This window comes from Tachyglossus aculeatus, unplaced genomic scaffold, assembly GCF_015852505.1.
Source record: "Tachyglossus aculeatus isolate mTacAcu1 unplaced genomic scaffold, mTacAcu1.pri scaffold_97_arrow_ctg1, whole genome shotgun sequence".
NCBI classification, from domain to species: domain Eukaryota; kingdom Metazoa; phylum Chordata; class Mammalia; order Monotremata; family Tachyglossidae; genus Tachyglossus; species Tachyglossus aculeatus.
Genome location: NW_024045100.1, coordinates 960,570 through 975,953, shown reverse-complemented (window position 1 = coordinate 975,953; position 15,384 = coordinate 960,570). Strand labels below are relative to the sequence as shown.

At 44.8% G+C, this 15,384-nt stretch overlaps 1 pseudogene; it reads left to right on the top strand.

Moving 5' to 3' along the window:
* The first annotated feature begins 2,533 nt into the window (after positions 1–2,533).
* Positions 2,534–15,384, top strand: part of LOC119924358 — a 31,527-nt pseudogene continuing 18,676 nt past the window's right edge.

The following is a 15,384-nucleotide window of genomic DNA, read 5'->3' as shown; positions in this document are numbered from 1 at the left end:
ATAGAGATGGTCCCTACCCAACAACAGGATCACAGTCTAGAAGGGAGAGACAGACAAAAAAAAACCATGTAGACAGGTGTCAAAATCATCAGAATGAATAGAATTATAGCTATGTGCACATCATTAAAAAATAGAGTAGCAAATATGTACAAGTAAAATAAATAGAGTAATAAATCTGTACAAATATATTTAAGTGCTGCGGGGAGGGAAAGGAGGTAGGGCAGAGGGGAATGATGGGGAGGAGGAGAGGAAAAAGGGGACTCAGTCTGGGAAGGCCTCCTGGAGGAGGTGAGCTCTCAGTAGGGCTTTGAAGGGAGGAAGAGAGCTAGCTTGGCAGATGTGTGGAGGGAGGGCATTCTAGGCCAGGGAAAGGATGTGGGCTGGGGTTCGACGGCGGGACAGGCGAGAATGAGACAGGTGAGAAAAGTGGAGAATGCGGGCTGGGCTGTAGAAGGAGAGAAGGGAGGTGAGGTAGGAGGGATCGAGGTGATGGAGAGCCTTAAAGCCGAAATTGAGGAGTTTTTGCTTGATTCGTAGATTGAGAGGCAGCCACTGGAGATTTTTTAGGAGGGGAATAACATTCCCAGAGCATTTCTGAATAAAGATAATCCGGGCAGCAGAATGAAATATAAACTGACGTGGGGAGAGACAGGAGGATTGGAGATCAGAGAGGAGGCTGATGCAGTAATCCAGTCGGAATAAGATGAGAGATTGAACCAGCAAGGTAGCAGTTTGGATGGAGAGGACAGAGCGGATCTTGGCTATGTTGTGGAGGTGAGACCGGTAGGTTTTGGTGCCGGATTTGATGTGTGGGGTGAATGAAAGAGCGCAGTCGAGGATGACATCAGGGTTGCGGGCTTGTGAGACGGGAAGGATGGTAGTGCCGTCTACAGGGCCGGGAAAGTCAGGGAGAGGGAAGGGTTTGGGAGGGACGATAAAGAGTTCAGTCTTGGACATATTGAGCTTTAGATGGAAGGCAGACATCCAGATGGAGATGTCCTGAAGGCAGGAGGAGACCCGAGCCTGAAGGGAGGGAGAGGGAGCAGGGACAGAGATGTAGATTTGAGTGTCATCAGCGAAGAGATGATAGTTGAAGCCGTGGGAGCGAATGAGTTCACCAAGGAATTGAGTGTAGATAGAGAACAGAAGGGGACCAATAAATGACCCTTGATGAACCCCTACAGTAAAGGGATGAGAGGGGGAGGAGGAGCCCGCAAAGGAGACTGAGAATGAACGGCCGGAGAGATAAGAGGAGAACCAGGAGAGGACGGAGAATGTCAAGCCAAGGTTGGATAGTGTATTGAGGATAAGGGGGCTGTCCACAGTGTTGAAGGCAGCTAAGAGGTCGAGGAGGCTTAGGATACAGTAGGAGCTGTTGGATTTGGCAAGAAGGAGTTCATCGGTGACCTCTCAGAGGGCAGTTTTGGTGGAGTGTAGAGGACAGAAGCCAGATTGGAGGTGGTCAAGGAGATCATTGGAGTTCAGGAATTCGAGGCAGCAGTTGTAGACGACTCGTTCTAGGAGTTAGGAAAGGTATGGTAGGAGGGAGATAGGGCGATAACTATAAGGGGAGGTGGGTTTTTTAGGATGGGGGACACGTGGGCATGTTTGAAGGCAGAGGGGAAGGAACCAGTGGAGAGTGAGTGGATGAAGATGGAAGTTAAGGTGGGAAGGAGGGAAGGGGCGAGATTTTTCATAACATGAGAGGAATGGGGTCAGAAGCACAGGTGGCTGAGGCAGCACTTGAGAGGAGGGAGGATATCCTATCTGAAGATACTGCTGGGAAGGATGGGAGAGTAGCGGAGAGGGTTGAGAGTGGGGGTTTGGAGTAGGTGGAGAAGTGATTTTGGGGACCTCAGACCTGATGGAGTTAATTTTACTAATGAAGTAGGAGGCCAGATCGTTGGGGGTGAAGGATGGAGGAGGGGGAGGAACAGGGGGTCTGGGAAGGGAGTTAAATGTATGGAAGAGCTGACGGGGATGATGGGCACGCTGTCAATAAAGGAAGAGAAATAGTTTAGATGAGAGGGCAGAGTTAAGGCAGTAAAGGATAAACCTGAAGTGAGCGAAATTGGCTTAGTGTTTAGACTTTCACCAGCAGCGTTCAGTAGATCAAGCGAAGGAGGTGGACAGTGGGAGTGATCCAAGGTTGTGTGTTAGTGGTACGAGAGCAGTGAAGTGAAAGGGGAGCGAGTGAGCTGCGTGGATTGGGTAGAGAGGATAGGGAGGCGAGGTGGGGTGTGATGCGCTGAGAAAGATGGACAGGGTCGAGAGAGCGGAGGTCTCTGTGAGGTAGTGATATAAATTTATAGGAGGGAGGAGTGTGATGAGGAGGCAGGTGAGAAGGTTGTGATCAGAGAGAGGGATTTCAGAGTTGGTGAGGGTGGAGAGAGTGGAGATAGTGCAGCGATAGGAGATGATGAGGTCGAGGTTATGACCACGTTGGTGAGTGGGCGAGGTGGGGTGGAGCAGGAGCTTGGCAGTGTCAAGGAGAGATAGAAGGAGGGCGGCAGAGGAGTCACCAGGGACACCCATGTGGATGTTGAAGTCTCCGAGTATCAGAGCGGACATGAAAAAGGAGGTGAGAAAAGGGTCAAAATCGTTGAAAATAGTTGGAGGTAGGGCAGGTGGGGCGGTAGATGATGGCTACACGAATCTGGAGGGGGTGGTAGAGGCGAATAATTTGGGCTTCAAAAGAGGGGAAGGAAAAGGAAGGGGGAGGAGGGACAGTGCGAAAGTGACATTGAGGAGCGAGAAGGAAACCGACACCTCCTCCTTTTCCAGTGAGTATGGGTGAGCGGGAGAAGGAGAGGCCACCGCTGTCGAGAGCAGCAGAGGAGACCCTGTCATCCGGACTGAGCCATGTTTCGGTTAGGGAGAGGAGGTGGAGAGAGCTGGAAATGAAAATGTCCGGGATGAAAGGGAGCTTACCTATAATGGAGCGGGGGTTTCATAGGCCACACTTGGCAGCAGCTGTGAAGGGAAGGGAGGGAGGGGTAAAGGTGTGAGGGGTGGGGAGGGTTTGGATTGGGATGATTTGGCGAGGGCCTGGATGGGGAGAGGGGGAAGAGGGGTGGTGATGAAAAAGGATAACTGCGATGGGGTGGGGGCGGGGAGGAGGCGAGGAATGGGGTTGGAAAGGAGGGGTTGAGGGTTTAGGGTTGGGGCTCGTACAGAGGAATTCTTGGGAGGGGGTGAGAGGGAGGGGTCGGGGCGAGGCAAAGGGAGGGAAAGAGCTAGGTAGGAGAGGGGAAGGTGAAGGTGAGGAATGGGAAGGGTAGTTGGGAACAGGGGAACTGACAGCAAACTGATGGGGGAGCAGCAGGGCCGCGCAGTGTGATGTCGGGCGGGCGGGCCTCTCACGATCGGGATCCCGGGCTCCTATGGCAGTGCTCTGAGGAGAAGATCTTTCCGGGAGCAGCAGGGCCGCACGGTGTGATGGCCGGCGGGCCTCTCAGGATCGGGATCCCGGGCTCCTATGCTGGTGCTCTGAGGAGAGGATCCTCCTCTCAGTTCATGGGCAGGCGCTTTGTTCACTCCATAGTTCAAATTTCTGTGGTTATCATGCTCCCCTTCTGTGGCCCTAATGTGATCAACCACTATTTCTGTGATCTCCAACCCTTTTTTAAGCTAGACTGTACGGACACCTCCGTGAACGTGGTGGTAGTTCTTGTCAATAGCGTTTTAATCTCTGTAATCTCCTTCTTTCTCTTGGTTTCCTCGTACGTTGCTATCCTGATTAACTTGAGATCTCGTTCTGCCAAGGTACGACGCAAAGCCTTCTCCACCTGAACTTCCCATATCACCGCGGTCGTCCTATTCTTTGGGCCTACCGCTTTCCTGTATTCGCGGCCCTCGTCCACCTACACGGAGGGCAACTTGTGGCTGTCTTCTGCACGGTGATTACCCCGATGCTGAACCCCATCATCTACACACTGAGAAATGCCAAGGTGAAAAATGGTATGAGGAGAATGTGGTCAAGAAAGTAGTTCAGCTGTGGAACCAATGTACCTTATGGGAAAAAAATTAGATTTATGTTCGGTGGCTATGGAAAGAGCCATCCTAGAGACCTTTGTGGGTATTTGGAGATGGATATAAAGCATTCTTTCTATTCTCACTTTCTAAAGATGAGGAAGGGTCATCTATTATCAATCAATCATATTTATTGAGGGTTTACTGTGTGCAGAACTGAGTTGAGAAGGGTTGAGAAGCATCTTGGCCTAGTGGAAAGAGCATGCGCTGGGGAGCCAGAGGACCTGGGTTCCTCCACCTGTCTGCTGTGTGACCTTGGGCAAGTAGCTTAGCTTCTCTGTGCTTTGGGTTCCTCATCCGTAAAATGGGGATTAAGATTGTGGGCTCCATGTGGGACAGAGAATGTGTCCAACCTATCTTGTATCTACTCCAACACTTAGTACAGTGCCTGACAAGTAGTAAGCACTTAGCAAACACCTTTTTTAAAAAAGAGCACAGTACTAAGCGCTTGGGAAATTACAACCTAAAAGAGTTGTTAGACATGTTCCCTGCCCACGAAGAGCTTATAGTCTAGAGGAGTGTGCAGAAAACTGAATTAAGCACTTATAAGAGTACCACAGAGGAAGGAGACATGGACCCTGTTCTTGAGGCTCTTATAATCTAGTGAGGTAATAAAAAGCAACCATTAAAAAAAACAAGAAATTTCACAACTTAAAAAAAAAACCCAAGAAATTTCACAACTTTAAGTAATATATACTGAATTGTCAAACTAATGGTTTTATTCTTAGATTTTTAAACTTCTCTTTTATTTAAAAACTAAAAGGAAAGTAGTAACGTGACGCTAATTTCTTTGAAATGAAAACGAATATAGGCTAAGGTGGAAAACATTTAGGTAATGTAACACATAAGTCAGGTGTGTATACAGAAATGCATTTGAGATCCTAGAGCCTGTTCAATAAAATAAAGTTCTGCTCTTGAGTTTCATGTGAGTTACCTAGGAATGTTCTTTCATGTGCTTTCTTTGTCTTCATTTCAGTTACCCCTAAATTCCTACCTATTCCAAGTAGCCCTCCTGGATTACTTAGCAAATGTGCAAACTTTCAGGCCCAGCCTATGAGTATCTGTAAACAACCTGATGCCTTCTGAATTTATAACCCCACAATGTGCCCTATTTTCTTCAATGGAAATGATGCTTGTTGAATATTTATCCAGTTATCTGTTTTTCCTTCCTTCCTGCTCCAGTCAGCCCTTCCATTTAATAGCCTTAATACAGTGGATAAGGATTTAATAAATGTTATTTGATGGTGATGATGATAATCATCTTACATGATTCCCTGAAATTTGTGATACTGTATATCTTTCTGTATTTCTGTATTATTAAGTGCTAATTATGTGTCAAAGCACTGTGCTAAGCCCTTGGGTAGATACAGATAATCAGATGGATATCAGTCTTTATCCCATTTGGGCACAATGATCTAAGACGTTGTGAAAGCACCAAGTACTTTTCAATCAGTGGCATTTATTGAGCACCTACTGTGTGCAAAGCACTGTACTAAGCTCTTGGGAGAGGACAATAGCATCGGTAGACATGTTCCTAGCCCTTAAGGAACTCACAGCCTAAAGGTAGGCTGTGGGCAGGGAATGTGTCTGTTTATTGCTGATTTGTACTCTTCCAAGCACTTAGTACAATGCTCTGCACAGAGTAAGCACTCAATAAATGTGATTGAATGAATGAATGAATAAACAAATTAACGAATGAATCAAAGTTAATGGTAATAAACATTTCTGAGAATTAGACTTTGGTGTGTTCAGGTTTACCTACTAAGGAGTTACGTATATGTGTGTTTTATGGGAATCCCTGGTTCAAATATCATTGCAAGCCTTCTCTCCAAACATATTAGACTTTACCAAGAGTAATATTACTGGAGTGACATCTTGCTTCACATTATCTTCCTCCCCGCTAGACTGTAAGCTCATTTTTATGTTGTTAGGCACTTACTTTACTCCAGGCACTGTTCTAAGCGTTGTGGTCGATAAAAGCTAATAATAATAAGAATAATGACATTTGTTAAGCACTTACTATGTGCAAAGCACTGTTCTAAGCGCTGGGGAGGTTACAAGGTAATCAGGTTGGACACAGTCCATGTTCCACATGGGGCTCACTGTCTTAATCCCCATTTTAGATAGGAGGTAACTAAAGCCCGGAGAATTTAAGTGACTTGCCCAAGGTCATAAAGCAGACAAGTGGTGGAGCCGGGAATATGTCTACCAACTCTGTTATATTCTACTCTCTGAATCCCATAGTACAGTGTTCTGCACACAGTAAGCACCCAATACATACAATTGATTGATTGTATCTTGGGCTTTTCTAGGAGTTTACAGCCCTGTTATTGGTTCAGTTGAAAGAGCCCTGAACTGAGTATCACAAGATCTGGGTTCTAGTCCCAGTTCGATTTTTACAAGGCTTACATGGGTGGACACGAAATGCAGTGTGGTCCAGCGGAAGAGCATGGGCCTGAAAGTCTGAAGGTTCTAATCCCAGCTCTGTCACTTTTCTGCTGTGTGACCTCGCACAAGTCATTCACTTCTCTGTGCCTCAATCTATTCATCTGTAAAATTGGGATTAAATCTTACTTTCTCCTTAGCCCGTGGACCCCACGCAGGACAGGGACTCTGTCCAACCTGACAAAGTTGTATTTATCCCAGTGCTTAGAACAGCGCTTGGCACATATGAAGCACTTAATAAATACCTTAATTATTATGATCATCATTATTATTATTATAATTAAGAATGCACGTGAACTTAACAATATGATGCTACTCTGCCTACCTACTTGCTCACTGAAATCCAAGTCCCTGCAGGAAACCTGATTGACAGGATTGAGACAGTATAATAATAATAATAAAAATTATTATTACTATATTGGCATTTGTTAAGCACTTTCTATGTGCCAAGCACTGTTCTAACTGCTGGGGTAGATATAAGTAATGAGGTTATCTCATATGGGACTTACAGTCTTCATCCCCATTTTACAGATGAGGTAACTGAGGCACAGAGAAGTTAAGTGACTTGCCCAAGGTCACACAGCTGACAAGTGGCAGAGCCGCGAATAGAACCCATGACTTCTAACTCCCAAGCCCGTATTCTTTCCATTAAGTCACGCTGGTGTTGCACAAGCCAATAGCACCATGATCAAGTCCTCTGCACAGGTATAGCGTGAACTCTCCCCCTCTCTCCTCCTCCACTCCCTCTCCATCCCCCCCGCTTTACCTCCTTCCCTTTCCCACAGCACCTGTATATATGTATATATGTTTGTACATATTTATTACTCTATTTGTTGATTTATTTTACTTGAACATATCTATTCTATTTATTTTATTTTGTTAATATGTTTGGTTTTGTTCTCTGTCTCCCCCTTCTAGACTGTGAGCCCACTGTTGGGTAGGGACCGTCTCTATATGTTGCCAACTTGTACTTCCCAAGCGTTTAGTACAGTGCTCTGCACATACTAAGCGCTCAATAAATACGATTGATTGATTGTTTTTCCACCACAAGATTCATCTGATCTTTCTAATGGGAGATTCTATCCTTAGAAGACCACAAATGCGTGGGTTGTTCCAGGTTGTTCCAGACATCCGTGTAATTACCAGTGGTATCCTCCCCTGAACCTTTTTTTTCTCTTTACATTTGGGTGTCATTTCTCCCCTCCAGGTTAGGGGGACCCATTTTCTGTTCTCCAGCGGGTTTGTAAAATAATGAGAAGTGGCTCTGTGGTAACAACAACCACTTCAACGGGGGAAAAGAGGGCATGCTATTAGGCTGAAGTGGTATATACTACCACCAGATTTTTAGAAAGCTATTCTTATATCTTATTTATTTCCCTACTCTAGTTTAGCATTCCAATTTTATAGCTCAATCATAACTTCCCTGATGCACTGTTCCATTTGATCTTTTTTTAAGAGAGAAGGAAAAAAAAACCCATGAATGACATTTGTTATTTTTTATCAGCTTTCCCTTCCTGTCAACCATGGGGGTAACATTTTCTTGTCCATGTTTTTGCCAAATATAGATGAATACTTTAAGACATGAGTTCATATATCTTTGCTCGTGCCAGGCTTTTTTTCTTGAGCTTTTCTGATTTTGTTCATTCATGAGCCTCCTCTTGTTCTTGGTCCCCTTCTGTTCTCTATGTATACTCACTCCCTTGGTGAACTCATTCGCTCCCATGGCTTCAACTATCATCTCTACGCTCATGACACCCAAATCTACAGCTCTGCCCCTGCTCTCTCTCCCTCCCTTCAGGTTCGGGTCTTCTCCTGCCTTCAGGACATCTCCATCTGGATGTCTTCCCACCATCTAAAATTCAACATATCCAAGACTTGAACTCCTTATCTTCCCTCCCAAACCCTGCCCTCTCCCTGACTTTCCCATCACTGTTGATGGCACTACCATCCTTCCCGTCTCACAAGCCCGAACCCTTGGTGTCATCCTCGATTCTGCTCTCTTGTTCTCCCCTCAAATCCAATCCATCACTATAACCGGCTGGTCTCACCTCCGCAACATTACCAAGATCCGCCCTTTCCTCTCCATCCAAACTGCTACCCTGCTGGTTCAATCTCTCATCCTATCCCGACTGGATTACTGCATCAGCCTCCTCTCTGATCTCCCATCCTCCTGTCTCTCCCCACTTCAATCTATACTTCGCGTTGCTACCCGGATCATCTTTGTGCAGAAACACTCTGGGCATGTTACTCCCCTCCTCAAAAATCTCTAGTGGCTACCAATCAACCTACGCATCAGGCAAAAACTCCTCACTCTCGGCTTCAAGGCTTTCCATCACCTCACCTCCTCCTACCTCAACTCACTTCTTTCCTTCTACAGCCCAGCCCGCACCCCCCGCTCCTCTGCCGCTAACCTCCTCACTGTGCCTCGTTCTCGCCTGTCCGCCATCGACCCCCGGCCCACATCCTCCCCTTGGCCTGGAATGTCCTCCCTCCACACATCCGCCAAGCTAGCTCGCTTCTTCCCTTCAAAGCCCTACTGAGAGCTCACCTTCCTCCAGGAAGTCTTCCGAGACTGAGCCCCCTCCTTCCTCTCCCCCTCCTCCCCCTCCCCGCCCCCCCCGCCTTACCTCCTTCCCCTCCCCACAGCACCTGTACATATGTTTGTACATATTTATTACTCTATTTTACATGGACATATTTACTATTCTATTTATTTTATTTTGTTAATATGTTTTGTTCTGTTCTCTGTCTCCCCCTTCTAGACTGTAAGCCCACTATTAGGTAGGGACTGTCTGTATATGTTGCCAACTTGTACTTCCCAAGCGCTTAGTACAGTGCTCAGAACACAGTATGCGCTCAATAAATATGATTGAATGAATGAATAAATGGTTCTCTTTAGTGATCTAGCTTAATTCCCATGCTTGGTAGCTAGTTCTTTGGCCTTCTGTGTAGTGGTTAGTATAGGTTCTGGGTTTGGTCAACTTGATATCCTGTAACCAACTTTTCTATGATATAGTTTGTTCTTTTTCTAAAACGTCCCTTTGAAGAACAACCAGCTTTCTTGGACTGACTTTTTTCTAGCATATCCTCCCTACTAGTGTCCTATATCTGTTAAAATTTGCTTTCCTCTAAGTTATTTGTTTCACTGTGGAATTTTTTTTTCCTTCCTAACATTTAGGTTATCTTATACTTGTTCCAGCAAAGTACCCATTCACTTTCAGTTCTCGACAAATTCCTCCTTTTTCTTAAAATGGAATCAAATATGTCCTGGTTTGGTGCTCTACATTTTACTCTTGGAAAGTGTTTCAGTGGAAACTTAAAATTTGTGTGGTGATCTGTGGCCTGATGAACTGTTTTACTGCATCCTCTTTCTCCTCCTTCTTCTCTGCCCCTTCCTCCTCTTCCCGCTCCTTCTTCTCATTGTCCTCCTTGTCTTTCTTCTCCCTTCCTCCTTTTTTCCCTTTCCTGTTCTTCAAGTGCTTAGTACAGCCTCTACACACTGTAAGCACTCAATAAATACTGATTGATTAATTCTTTTCCTCTTCCTCCTCCTCCACTTCTTCCTCCTTTTCTCTTTTCCTTCCTCTTTCCTTCCTCTTTCTCCACCTCTTACTCCTCCTCCACAACATCCACCCACCATCCTACATACTACATCAATCATCATTTAGGAGTCCCTATCATGTGTAGAACCAAAAACAGTGGTAAATGAATGTCTGTACTCTGATATCTTAGTGAAAAAGGTATTAAAAGTGATATCGAACCTCTAGAAAATCTTGGTCATCATGAAGTCGAAAAGGAAGACACGTTGGAGAGGTCTTTATTTTATCAGAGCAAGTTTTCCCATTCTCCAAATAACGTTCAAATCGTTCTCTTTCAATAAACAGCTACTTTGAGATTTGAATAAAGCCAAAAGCTTTTAGAAGCCTAGGAAAGAGGGTCTCTAACCTTCATTTATTCCATTCTGCTTGCTAAATCCGTATTACCTGCACTTTATCCCCTGTGTCTAATTACAGTCATAAAGTCACAAAGGAAAGGTGCTTTTAAAAACTCATAGCACAGAGGATTAATTAAAATTTTCTTTTTCATGGTTTAGAACCAGTCATTATATTAAGCATTAGGGATAATATTCCATGAATTACATCTGTATTAGCGAAGATAGAAAAACATTCGTTAATGATTCATTTCTCAAGTGAGCTCTGTGGACTTTGCTGAATTTACTGCTGAATCACATTCTTATCAAATCTAGTTCTCTTAGTACTGGAAGGAACCTCACAAAATCATAGAAAAACCCTCTAGCTGCAAACTTTGCTATGCCCAAGACAGGCAGGGTTGGGTATCTTATTCCCAAGAATAGCGGTATCTTATTCCCAAGAAGAGCAATTTCATTTCTTGCACAAAGTCTGCCCAAAGCCGAATAACCCTCACTATCAAACAATAGTTCGTTATGATGGATCAAGCATCTCTGATTTCAAATGAAAGACTTTTTCTTCAATTCTGACATCAGTGGTCTTAGGACATAACACTTGCGACAACTTTTCATGAGTCTGGGCCCAGCTATCAACAATTCATTATCTTCTCTTCTCCAAAGTAATGGCTTGATTCCCCCTTTAAATTCTCTATTGAGCTAAACCCTTTAATCATCTTTGTAACTCTTCTACTGGTTCTTCATATATTTTTTATTCATCTTTTGAAATGGAGAGGTCATATCTGGGCATGGAACTTTACTGAAGACCACACTAGGGTCTACATATTGGGTCTATTGTGTTCTGCTTTTTATAGAATAATAATAATAGCAATATTTGTAAGTGCTTACTTAACCACACTGTACTAAGCACTAGGGTAGATTCCAGATAATAGGTCAGACACAGTACCTGTACCACACTGGGCTCACTTTCTAAGTAGGATCTCCCTCCCTCCCTCCTGAGGCACAGGAAAGTTAAGTGACCTGTCCAAGGTCACACAGCAAGCATGTAGCAGAGCTAGGATTATAGCCCAGGTCCTCTCATTCCCAGGCCTGTGCTCTTTCCACTAGGCCACTGCTACTGCTTCTGTCTCTGCTCTCCATTTTATTCTCTAGAAATCCATTTCTGTAGCCTAGGGGCACCTGGGCTCTAATCTGGGCTCCACTATAGGTCTGCTTTGTAACCTTAGGCAAGTCACTTAATCAATCAATCAATCGTATTTATTGAGCTCTTACTATGTGCAGAGCACTGTACTAAGCGCTTGGGAAGTACAAATTGGCATCACATAGAGACAGTCCCTACCCAACAGTGGGCTCACAGTCTAAAAGGGGGAGACAGAGAACAGAACCAAACATACCAACAAAATAAAATAAGTAGGATAGAAATGTACAAGTAAAATAAATAAATCAATAAATAAATAGAGTAATAAATATGTACAACCATGTATACATATATACAGGTGCTGTGGGGAAGGGAAGGAGGTAAGACGGGGGGATGGAGAGGGGGACGAGGGGGAGAGGAAAGAAGGGGCTCAGTCTGGGAAGGCCTCCTGGAGGAGGTGAGCTCTCAGCAGGGTCTTGAAGGGAGGAAGAGAGCTAGCTTGGCGGATGGGCAGAGGGAGGGCATTCCAGGCCCGGGGGATGATGTGGGCCGGGGGTCGATGGCGGGACAGGCGAGAGCGAGGTACAGTGAGGAGATTAGTGGTGGAGGAGCGGAGGGTGCGGGCTGGGCAGTAGAAGGAGAGAAGGGAGGTGAGGTAGGAGGGGACGAGGTGATGGAGAGCCTTGAAGCCCAGGGTGAGGAGTTTCTGCCTTATGCGCAGATTGATCGGTAGCCATTGGAGGTTTTTGAGGAGGGGAGTAATATGTCCAGAGCGTTTCTGGACAAAGATAATCCGGGCAGCAGCATGAAGTATGGATTGAAGTGGAGAGAGACACGAGGATGGGAGATCAGAGAGAAGGCTAGTGCAGTAGTCCAGACGGGATAAGATGAGAGCTTGAATTAGCAGGGTAGCAGCTTGGTTGGAGAGGAAAGGGCGGATCTTGGCAATGTTGCGGAGCTGAGACCGGCAGGTTTTGGTGACGGCTTGGATGTGAAACCTAAGTTCTCTGGGCCTTAATTACCTCATCTGTAAAATGCAGATTAAGAATGTGAGCCCCATGAGGGACAGGGACTGTGTCCAACTTCATTAAAACAGTGCTTGGCACACAGTAAATGCTTAACAAATACCATTATCATAATTATTATTACTGCCTTTGGCCATCCTTAAGAAGATAGTTATAACGCTGTCAGTGTTTGTCTTGTTTTAAATGATGATCATTAAATCATTACATTCAAATAGGAAATTCGTGAATGTACACATCCACATATATATAATAAACTTCTAGCCCTCAGAAAAAAAATATGGAATTATTTTCTCTAGAAATCCAAAGGAACTACTGAAGTGCTTTGCCTATTTATCATCTCCATTTTACCTAACCAGACTATACTACACCATACTGGGCAGCCAAATTTGTTTAGAAGGTGCCAGAGCCCATATTTGCCATTGTTGTATGGTATGGACATCTTACTATTGACTTCCTGAGCTTTTTCTCATATTATTGTGCTGCAATGATCTTATTTCCTGGATGATGTTGAACTTTATCCTCTTTGAAAGGGCAATTCGTAAATGTGGGCAAATCATTTTGAGGCCTAGTCTTAATTCCCAGAATGTTAGAAACCCTGCATCACCCAGGTTCACCAGTAATAATAATAATGATAGCAATAATTGTGGTATTTCTTTAGTCATTTCTATGTGTCAAGTGTAGTACTAAGTGTTGGGAGAGGTACGAGATCATCAGGTTCCACAGAGGCCCCACAGTCTAAGTAGGAGCGAGAACAGGTATTGAATCCCAATTTTGCAGACGAGGAAACTGAGGCACAGAGAAGTGAAAGTGACTTGGCCAGGGTCACACAGTAGGCAAGTGGCGGAGGCAGGATTTGAACTGAGGTGCTTTTTCCACTAGCAAATGCTGTTTCTCATTCACCTATGAATGTATGGGTCTCATTATCCAAGCAGTTACTAGAAACTTCAGTCTATCATAGACATTCAGTGTCATTCTTAATGGGGCCCCACTAAATACGGAGATATTGATCTCTATTCTCTGCCAATATCCCTTTTATCACCTGCACTCCTACCTAACGACAATCTAATCCACACCCTTTCTTTCCGTGTCACACTACAGGTTGAAGATATTATTTTTCAGGATCTTGTGGCAAGGGAAGCTTTCTACTACAACACATAAAAATGGGTCCAAACTCAGCTGGGCTGCAAACCTGAGCAAATTAAACATGCTGTACCCACACGAGTTTTCTGTTTGGTCAGAACGTGGGAGTTCCAAATACCACAGGGAGCAGAGTGATGAGATAACAATTTCGGGTTTATTTAAATAGTTCCATTATCTCAGCTGTGAAACCATTCTTCCTGACTCTCCTGCTGGCTAGATGTGGTGGTTACCATTTGCCTGATTTCTAAAGGAATTATTTCTCCCATTTTGGCTATTGGCTGTTCTCTCCTTCCCACACAAGGCCTCTGGTATGCAAGACAGTTTTCCTTCTCCCCATCCAGTGAATGAGAGGCACCATCAAGTGGAACCCAAATTTTCCTCCCATTCCCAAAGACAGTGGGACCGCAAATAATAATAATAATAATGGTATTTGTTAAGCACTTACTATGTGCCAAGCACTGTTCTAAGTGCTGGGATAGAGAAAAGGTAATCAAGTTGTCCCAAGGGGGGCTCATTGTCTTAATTTCCATTTTTACAACTGAGGTAACTAAGTCACAGAAAAGTTAAGTGACTTGCCCAAAGTCATACAGCTGACAAGTGGAGGAGCCAGGATTAGAACCCATGACCTCTGACTCCCAAGCCCCTGCTTTTCACACTAAGCCAAGCTGCTTAGACTGGATATTCCAGCTGATATTCAGGTGAGCTACTGTGGGGTGGGGGTTGGGGGAGACCCCAGCTCTGCCACTTGTCTGCTGTGTGATCTTGAATCACTTAACTTCTCTTTCCTTCAGTTACCTCATCTGTAAAATGGGGATGAAGACTGTGATCCCTATATGGAACATTGGCTGTGTCCAAACTGATTATCTTGTACCTACCGCAGTGCTTAGTTCATAGTCTGGCACATAATAAGCACCCTAGCAAATACCATTTTTTTAAAAAAAGGGAATGAGGAGTGATCCTCTGAGAACAAAGCGTTTACCCAGAATCACTTTGGGAATGAAGGGGATATTTGCCTGGGACCGACAGTGGGCTCACAGGGCTCACGAAGGGTGATTGACAGCACTCCTTCCTCAGGGCTCCTGTTTGGTTTAAAAATAACCCTGACATTCAAAATTCAAATGGGGATTCAAAATTCAAAAATGGGGAGAGGGCAGGGCCCACAGTGGGTTGGGACTAGCTCCCTGCTCTAGGGAAAGAGTTGCTCTGAGGGGCTTGGTGTGGTGGGCTACCATCTCATTTACACTCATAGAAAGGCGTTCTTTGACCAAGTGGGGAACGGACACTAAGGAGGTGAATTTGTTTGTCCCTGGAAGGGGGTAAAGAGAAGTGCTCCACCCTCTTAAACAAATTATTCAGTCATTCATTCAATCTAATTTATTGAGTGCTTACTGTGTTCAGGGCACTGTACTAAGCGCTTGGAAAGTACAATTCACCAATAACGAGAGATTATCCCTGCCCACACCGGGCTTACACTGTTGTGTGCAGAGCACTGTACTGTGCAGTTGGGAGAGTACCATATAACAGATGCACTCCCTGCTCACACAAGCAAAATAATTACAAGTAATAAGAGGCAACCAGCTCTAAGGATATGACATTTAGGTGTTGGGGTGAATATCAGACTACTTAGATGGTTTTGGCCCAAATATATAAAGTGATGCAGTGAGGAGGGAGAATAGGGT